Genomic DNA, 9,199 nt, shown 5'->3' with positions numbered 1-9,199 from the left:
GCAAAGCAGAGTGTTGGACGGTATGAGCTGCTTATGCTAGGATCTGGTCTACTCAGGACTGCTGAATGAACTGAAGTGCCCAATGCAGCTGGTACCCAATAGGAAAGCTCTGGGGTTAGATGCTCTCCACGTAGCAAAGTTTAAACGTCTCGATGTAGAACCTTTGTTTCCACTTTACTTTCATCATCCTGGCCAATGGCCAGATCACTGTTTTTTATAAGGAATGCAAGCCACACAGCCCTGGGTCACGCTGGCCTAGAGCACTTTTATACTAAGACACACAGATGTGTGTATGTTCATTGGCAAACTGATTTGCTGCAGTAAGTTTGGACTTAGCCCTATCATGAAAACATAGATTTCTACAGGGCACCATATAATTTAAGAATTTCTTGGCAGGGTTCGTATAGAACGCCACCTTTTATCCATAGGCTCAGGTCTTTCTTCTTTGTATGGAAGCGGCATTAGTCGTTCTGACCCCAAAAATCCAATGTTATCCGCTATGCATAAATCTTGGCAAAGGGGACATTGTTTACTAGATTCAAACTCGCGTTTCCACAACAAGGCTCCCCTATAGAATAATTCAGGTGTACGCATTAACGGTCGAACTCTATCTTGGCCTTTGTGGCAAACAGCAGGCATTAACTCTCCAGACCAGCTTCTTCATAATGGCGATTTCAGGGAGGAGGAGCTACGCGGGCATCCGAGATGGTCGCGTGAGCAGAGGGCTTCCGAGACCCGCGCCGCCCTTCTGCAAATATCCTTAACATATCCTTATTCTGAATATGGGCTTTTGAAGACAAACTCTTGCTGATCTCAACATCCTTTTCAAAATTGAATTTGGACGTCGGGAGCTGTTTTTACATCAACTTCAACTTTTTCGGCCTGCCCCAGAAGCGGCCGGGGGACTCTGCTGTCTCACAGGCCGGGGAGTAGTTGAACAACAACGGCCGGAGGGATCCCCCCCAGTCGGCCTCATCCCGACTTTCGGTTTCACTTTCTACTTCGAGCCTTGAGTGGCCGACACTCTCCCAGACTCATTCCGGATTCGGCGCGGCTTTGCCCTGCTGTCGAGCTCTGCCTCTCCTGAGGGTTTTGGCCTCCTGCTCTATTGACATTTTACCAGTTTTGGCCTATTTCTTGTCTTCCTTGGCCCCACCAAGATCGGCCATTTTTACCAGGTCTAGAGGGCCCCTTCGGGGCACAGCATCCAATATGGCCACCAAACCAGAAATCGAGAAGCGCAAGACAAAGACGCCGGTCCGCGGGGGACATACCCAGACCATCGTCATGGACCGATACACCCAACCGATGGGGAACCCCCGGCGGTACCGGCCGTATTCTTGATGACTCCAGGGCAGATTCGACCGCGCCTACAGATGTCTCTCTTCGTGAAGTCATGAGTGCCATTACAGGTATGCAGGCCTCTATGGGACAGCAATACGAGGCTCTTGCATCTAAAATCGACACTGTTGCCGTAGATGTCACGCTGATTAGAGCGGACATGGCCAAGACTAATGAGAGAGTGAAAGTGTTGGATTTGAAGACCTCCAGCCTGATCACTGATGTTTCGGACGCACAGACTGAGATCGGCAACCTGAGATCATCACACGACTTGATGGCCCGTCGGCTTGAGGAGCATGAAAACAGGGCCAGGCGCAATAACGTGCGCCTCATTGGTGTGCCGGAAAGTCCTGAGAACTCTGCTGTCGACCTCCTCGTAGAGGGCCTGGTCCTGAATCATCTAGCTCCCGCCGGACTCAGCAAATTCTTTGCGGTCGAGCGGGCATATCGTTTCCCGGGCGGGAAGGTAAAGCCGGGTGCCCCCCGAGACCAATTGTTGCCAGGCTTTTTCATTTTCGAGATAGAGACGCTATTCTCCAAGCCTCTCGGGAGCATGGCCCCTTGAAGTTCGGTAATTCCATCGTGAACTTTTATCCGGACTTTACTCCTCAGGTCCAGAGACAGAGACTGGGGTTTCAGGGGGTGAAGAAGCGGCTGCGAGACCTGGGCCTCAAGTACGCCATGTTGTTTCCGGCTCGGCTGCGGATCGAATATGAGGAGCGAACCTTCTTCTTTGACCGTCCGGACAGTGTCAGTGACTGGCTTGATTCCTTGCCGAAAAGGGATGATCGATCTGAGCACCCCGGTGGCGCCGAGAGGGGCACGTCGGATCAAGAGTGACATTGTGGTTCCCTACGTCTGTGCTCCCCCCTTTTTGTAATCGTTTGTCAGCTGAGTTTTTGCTACTTGTTCTTTTACTATTGTTTTTGATGGGTCCAAGGGTGGCGGGGGTGTAAGGGACTCTTCCTCCTCCGGGGTTCTTCGTGTAGACTAGTTTCATGATTGGGCGACAGGCACACTGCAAGTTGGGGTGGTTTTCAGTTTGAATGCAGGAGTGCAGGGTGGGGGGTGTTGTAAAGGGTTTTTGTTGGGGGTGGGGGTAGGGAGTGTTTGTTTCTTTGTTTCCTTCACATGGCATCGTATTGTCTGCGTAGCTCCTTCACCTGCGGGGCTTCATGGGGGCGGGGCTCTGGTCCTTTCTCTGGATGGGGGGTAGTGAGTTGAGACTGCTATCCTGGAATGTCAATGGTTTGGGAGACAGAATAAAACAAGGGGTTGTTCTGCAGTTCCTTCGACGCCACTCCCCCGATATTGTCCTATTGCAAGAAACGCATTTAATTGGCAATGCTTGCCATGCGTTGAATAGACGTGGATATCAACTGGTTGCACATGCCGGATTCACCTCTGGCTCCAGAGGGGTGGGTGTTCTGATCAGGTCCTCTCTTTCCCTCGAAATTGATGAGATTATGCTTGATGACAGGGGTCGCTATGCTGCGCTCTCTGGGAGATGGGAGGGTAAGACGCTTTCTGTAGTCACCGTTTATGTCCCTCCTGGCCTACAGGCCACCACCTTTGCTGACCTCGGGCGGCTTCTATTGGGGCTGTCTGATTCTTGGTGGGGATTTTAACTCTGTGGTCTCCGGCACTTCAGACCGATACCCCCCCGGGACTTACCTAGATCACAAATGTGGCTCAGTGAGCTGATCGAAACCTTTGGGCTAACGGATGGTTGGAGACTCATGCATCCCACACAGTTACAATATACTTTCCACTCCGGGGCCCATGGTAGCCTTTCCAGACTGGACTATTTCCTCATGCCTGCAGCTCAATCGTCCTCCATCAGGGAGATTCGTCACCTTCCTAGGGGCATTTCTGATCATTCCCCCCTGTGGTTCAGTGTTGAGGCTGGAGTGGGTAGCGAAGGTAGAGTTGCTCCCATTAATCCGTGGTACTTTCGGAATCCTAAGACCCGCTCCGAACTGGTAAAGGCTATTGACTGCTATTTTGATGAAAATGTGGGGTCTGTTTCTTATTCTATCTCATTGTGGGAGGCTTTCAAGACTGTTGTTCGTGGGCATTCATTGTCATTGATTGCTGCTGTCAAAAAGGCTAAATATGAAGATCTTGTACGCCTCGACTCTGAAATAGCTGTGCTTGAGAGTGATCTCGATGGTGATGTTACCCCTGCTACACTGCATTCCCTTAGTTTGAAACAGGCCGATTATAGAGCCCTTGTGACTGATGCTGCGAAAGTCATGAATAGAGAACAGCAAGGTAGAATTTATGGTGTGGGTGACAAAGCGGGTAGGCTGATTGCATGGTTGGACAAGAAGCAGAGAATGAATCAGGTCGTACCTGTGATTGAGAGGTCCACTGGTGAACGTGTTTCTGACCCGGCGGGTATTGTTGGGTGTTTTGTGGATCATTTTCGGATGGTGTATGCCTCGGTCAGTGAAAGGGATGAACATGACTCTCGGCTGTTGTTGCGCGATATTGCCTTGCCCTGCCTCTCTGATGAGGATAGGGCCCTACTAGATGCTCCTATCACGGTAGACGAGGTCGCAGTCTCCATCCGTGCCCTCCGGTCAGGTAAGGCCATGGGCCCTAACGGTTTGCCCATTGAGCTCTATAAGCTACGGCCTGACAAAATGGCGCCTCACTTAAGGAACATGTTCCTTGAGGCCCTTGATTCTGGTGTCCTCCCCGTCGATCAGCGTCTGGCTACCATAGTTGTAATTCACAAGGAGGGTAAACCACGTGATCGTTGTGCTTCGTATAGGCCCATTTCATTACTCAATGCCGAACCCAAAATCCTTGCTAAACTGTTGGCCACCCGATTGATTGGGGTGATCGGTGACTTGATTCATCCGGATCAATCTGGTTTTATTCCGCACCGAAACACCGCCCTTAATCTTCGGAGGCTCCATGGAGTTCTCGCGAGAGCTGAGACTCTGACTGAGCCAGCCATTTTGGCTTCCCTTGATGCCACTATGGCTTTTGATACCATAGAATGGCCCTATCTTTGGGCTGCTCTCGCCAAGTTTGGGTTCGGTCCGACATTCATTGCCTGGGTGAAGCTTCTGTATGAAAGGTCGCTGGCCCAGGTGGTTGTTAACGGGAGGGTTTCCAGCACTTTCACGCTCGGGCGAGGTACTCGGCAGGGCTGCCCATTGTCCCCATTGCTTTTTGCCCTCGCTTTGGAACCGCTAGCTGAGTGGCTCCGCTGGGAGCCCTCGCTGAAGGGCATTCGGTGGACTCCGGACTTTGAGGACCGAATCTCGCTATATGCGGATGATATCCTTCTTTACCTCACGTCCCCTCGGAAGTCCCTTAATGTGCTTTTTTATGTTCTGACCTCCTTAGGGAAGAACTCGGGTCTTGTCATCAATTGGACCAAGTCATGTGTCTATGTTTTGGCCGGAGAGCTCCCTCCGTTGCCCCGTAGATTCCCGATTCAGTTGGCTACGTCCGGCTTTAAGTATTTGGGTATTTATGTTTCCTTGAATCCTGCCGTTCGATACGACCGTAACCTTCGAGCCCTTCTTCAGCGGCTCAAGCTTGACGTTGTACGATGGCGCCGGCTGCCTCTGTCACCCTTGGGACGTGCGGCTCTCTTCAAGATGATGTCGCTACCCAGATTTTTATACGCACTCCAGAACTCCTTTGATCCTATTCCTCCTGGCTACTTTCGTGAAGTGGAGGGCCTTCAGAGACGGCTGCTTTGGGATGGGCGTGCGCGCATTGCCCTCTCCAAACTCACTCCTCCATGGTACGATGGCGGCATTGCCCTCCCAGACATCAGACGTTATTATTGGGCCTCCCAGCTGAGTGCGGTCAATCATGCAACTTATGCCCCCGGTATAACGCCCGCTTTTACAATGGATAAGTATCTTTTGCCAGGTGGGAATTTCAACAGGGCACTATACTCTAAGGGACCCTATAAGACTCTGGTTGGGCCCACTAAAATTGCTGTGCGAGTGTGGCGTGATGCAAATGCTGCTCTGGGATGGTGTGATAGATTGTCCCGTGCAACTCCGTTGTATGATTCAGAGGATTGGGGCAATTTGTGGAGAATGAAAGGTTTTGATAAACGGGACATGATAGGTATAAGTAAGGTTGACGATCTTTGGTCCAAAGGGAACGTTAAGACTTTTGAGGCGCTCAAGAATGAATATGAGCTTGACGACAAGGAATTCTTTCGGTATGTTCAGGTACGGCACGCCTTGTTGTCTGTCTTCCCCAAGGGGACGGAGGTCCCTGAGTCCTCGCCTCTAGAGGACCGTATCCTTGACGGCTACGTACCTGATAGCACAATTTCACTGATTTATAAAAAGCTCATTAACAACAGAGTTGACTTGCTTGTGCGCCTCAGGGCCTTATGGACTGCTGACGGGTTGGAGTTGGACGATGAGGACTGGCAAACGGCCGTGTCCTCTCCCAAGGAGGTGGCCATCCCTGCCCGCCTTCGGTTCGTCCAGCTCAAGATCCTTCATCGCGTGTATGTTACTGGTCCGCGTCGGGTACGAATGGGGTACTCTGTGGATGGTCTGTGTAAACGTGGGTGCGGTATGAGTGGTACCTTCCTCCATATACTGTGGGAATGCCCTGAGGTGGCTACGTTTTGGTCCCGAGTACATACCACCATGGAAAGGGCCACGGGGATTGCACTCCTGCCTGAGGCCAGACGCTGTCTCTTTAATGTATGGGAACCGAATGATTATAACACGGCACAGATCTGTTGGGCAACCCTCGGTAACATGATCGCGAAAAGAGACATTGCGCAATTATGGGGTTCCCACAGACTGCCCACTATATCGGCATGGAAGGAAAACATGGACTGGTGCATGTTCAGAGAAAAGACAGTGTACTTGTCACAGGGCAGACCTAAGAAATGGAACAGAATTTGGTCTCAATGGAATGCGTATAGTGGGAATGTATGTAGTCCCCCTCAAGACTTTACCCTTGACTTCCCTTCTTCTCCCTAGTTGGCATTCCTGGTCCTCGCACCTTAACTAAATGTATAGCGCGGTTTCCTCGCTGCCCCCCCCTCAACCCGGAATTGATGTTTGAAATACTGTATGCATATGCTATGGAATTAATCCCCGTCACCTCATGTTTCCCGGAAATGACTATCTGCCTTGTGAAGTGTATTATGTTGTTTGTTTTTTGGTTTTCAATAAAAAAAATTAAAAAATAAATAAAAATAATGGCGATTTCAAATCTTTCTTGCAACTAAGGGAGGAATTTAATCTTCCTGTACAACATTCTTTCAAATACCTTCAACTCCAACAGCATTTGAAAAAACATTTGGGATCGCACCCTTGGTCATTTTAAATCACACCAATATTATCTTTTTTAAAAATACTTGGGGGAAAAATTAAAGGAGTGACTTCTGGCCTTTATAAAACCTTTACGTTTCACCTCTTTTCACAATCCCTCTCTCATAATCTTCACCCTAAATGGCAATCCCGTTTATCAAACTATTACACATAGGATGAGTGGAAACAGCTATTGGAGAAGCTGCAAAAAGGAATCTGTGAACCAAGGCTTAAATTTTGTTTATTTAAAATACTCCATGATTGGCATTGGTCGCCAGTCAAATTGCATAACGCAGGCCTACTTTCGCATACTAATTGTTAGAGATGCTCTAATTCTGGCTGTGACACAACTCAAATTATCTGTGAATACCCAAGTATACAACCTTTTTGGAACTATGTTGGTAAAACTTTGCACTCCACAATGCCCATACAATTACAACTCACACCTGCCAATATTCTTTTACATGAGTTACGTCATTCCCCAAAGCTCTCTAAACCACAACACCACCTTTTCCACACTGCATTGGCTACAGCTAAAATATGTATTCTACGTCATTAGAAATTATCCTCTCCACCGTCACAGGAAGTGTGGTTAGTAGCCATGATACAAACGGCTTCACATGAACAAACAATCTATAACCTTCAGGATCAAACTGACATATTTCTCCAAACCTGGTCACCTTTCCTAAAAACGAAAGCTGATGATACCACTAATTCTGCTGTTCCTCTCACTCCACCCAACCAAGGAGACTAGCTCATTGTTCTACATCTTTGTTTATTATGTCTTTCCTATTATTAATTGCTCTGTTTCTTCCACTTTTCCCATATTCATTTTATTATTACCTTCCCTCTCCTCCTATTTTCCTCCCCCACCTCTCCATATCCTGACTCCAACCCTCCACATTACCCATCATATTTTATTCTTTTCTCCTTTTCTCTTATTTACACTATTTTACTATTCTCTTCCAAATCTACTTCGTCTTAAACGTTTTGCAAGGTGAGTATTTTCCTATGATAACACATTTCTCTAGGATTATTATGATGATCTCATATACAGTCACTGACTCATCTTTATATTTGTTCTTTTTACATTTAATCAATTAACTCAATATTATATGCTATTTCAATTTCTTATTTATACCATTTACATATATATATTAATTATTATCCTCCTTACATTTTCCTCCCATTACTTTTCTCTTCTTCTCTGCGGTTTCACTATTTATTTTTTTAATTATTTAATTATTTATTCACAATATATTTATTTATATATTCCATATTCATATGCTTTTATTCATCAACAAATGTCATGTATCTATCGTTACTTTTTATCCTTCCAGTATTTCTCATTTATGTATTCACAATTTATTACTGCCATCTTATACTTATTCTCTTGATGTATTTTTTCAGTGTAAAATTCAATATCAATTTTCAACACAAAAAAAAGAATTTATTGTCAGCACTGATAGCAAAGGATGGCTCATTAGCGTAGCCACACGCCCGAATAGCACTGGAAGAAGTCTTGCTACTTCCTTGGACCCCTTTTTTGTACTTTTATATAGAGCAAACTCAGTCCAGGGGCATTGGAGTGCTTTACATGACCACCAATTACAATGCACAAGGTCTGATTATTTTTTCTTTTTAGGAATGGGGAGATTTAATGATGTTCCCAGCCCTGGATGTTGAGGCAAGGCCGGGACTCAAAACTGGTTCCCTTGTCCAAAGCTGTAGCTTTGGCCATAATGTCACTTTCTTTGCCAACTAGACCCCAGCCCCTTTCCTCATCTGCTTTACTCCACCCTGTGCCTTGCCTTAAAGCCTTCCTCGACCCACTTTTAGCACAAATTCGGCCCTAAGGCATTGGAATGCATTACATGACCACCAGTTTCATTACACAAAGTCGCATTCATATATTAGACACTGGGAGGTTAACTGATGTACCCAGAATCACAGGATGTTCATTGAGCAGAGCCCGGCATTGAAACCTCATTATTACACATGAATTCCTAGATGACAGTGGTGTGCAGCTGGGATGGCGTTAGGTGGCTCTGTTGCTGAATTTCAATGTGAATGTTATCCTAAGAACCCCGTCTCGCACCATCTTTGGGAAATGCTCACACTGCATTTTAGGATAGCATTACACCACCCAACTTGATTGTCAACAATAAGCCGCCGTCCATAGCTGAGTGGTTGCTAATTATTGATGTATGATAAAACTCCTGATTCCACTGTGTCAATACACTGGGACTGTGAGGCTGACTTCTTTTGTAACCCCCACCTCCAGCGCCTAGAATCCAATGTATTCATGTTGATTACACAAATATGGAATCCTATTCTAAAATAGATATAGTGTTGAGGAAGCTGGTAATCAAGAAGAGATCCTGCTAGTACATTTGTCCTTTGCAAATATACAAAACAATTAGGTGTCTTACTGTGACTAAATCTAAATTATTAAATCTACCATCCTGCAACGGTGCCTATGTTAGAGGCATTGTACCTTCCTGCACAAAAGCAATCCTGAGAGGCTTTGTACTCTTTCT

Source organism: Lissotriton helveticus, chromosome 2_2 (assembly GCF_964261635.1).
Source record: "Lissotriton helveticus chromosome 2_2, aLisHel1.1, whole genome shotgun sequence".
Lineage (NCBI taxonomy): Eukaryota > Metazoa > Chordata > Amphibia > Caudata > Salamandridae > Lissotriton > Lissotriton helveticus.
The sequence above is the reverse complement of the archived record's forward strand: the minus strand, read 5'-3'. Positions refer to the sequence as shown.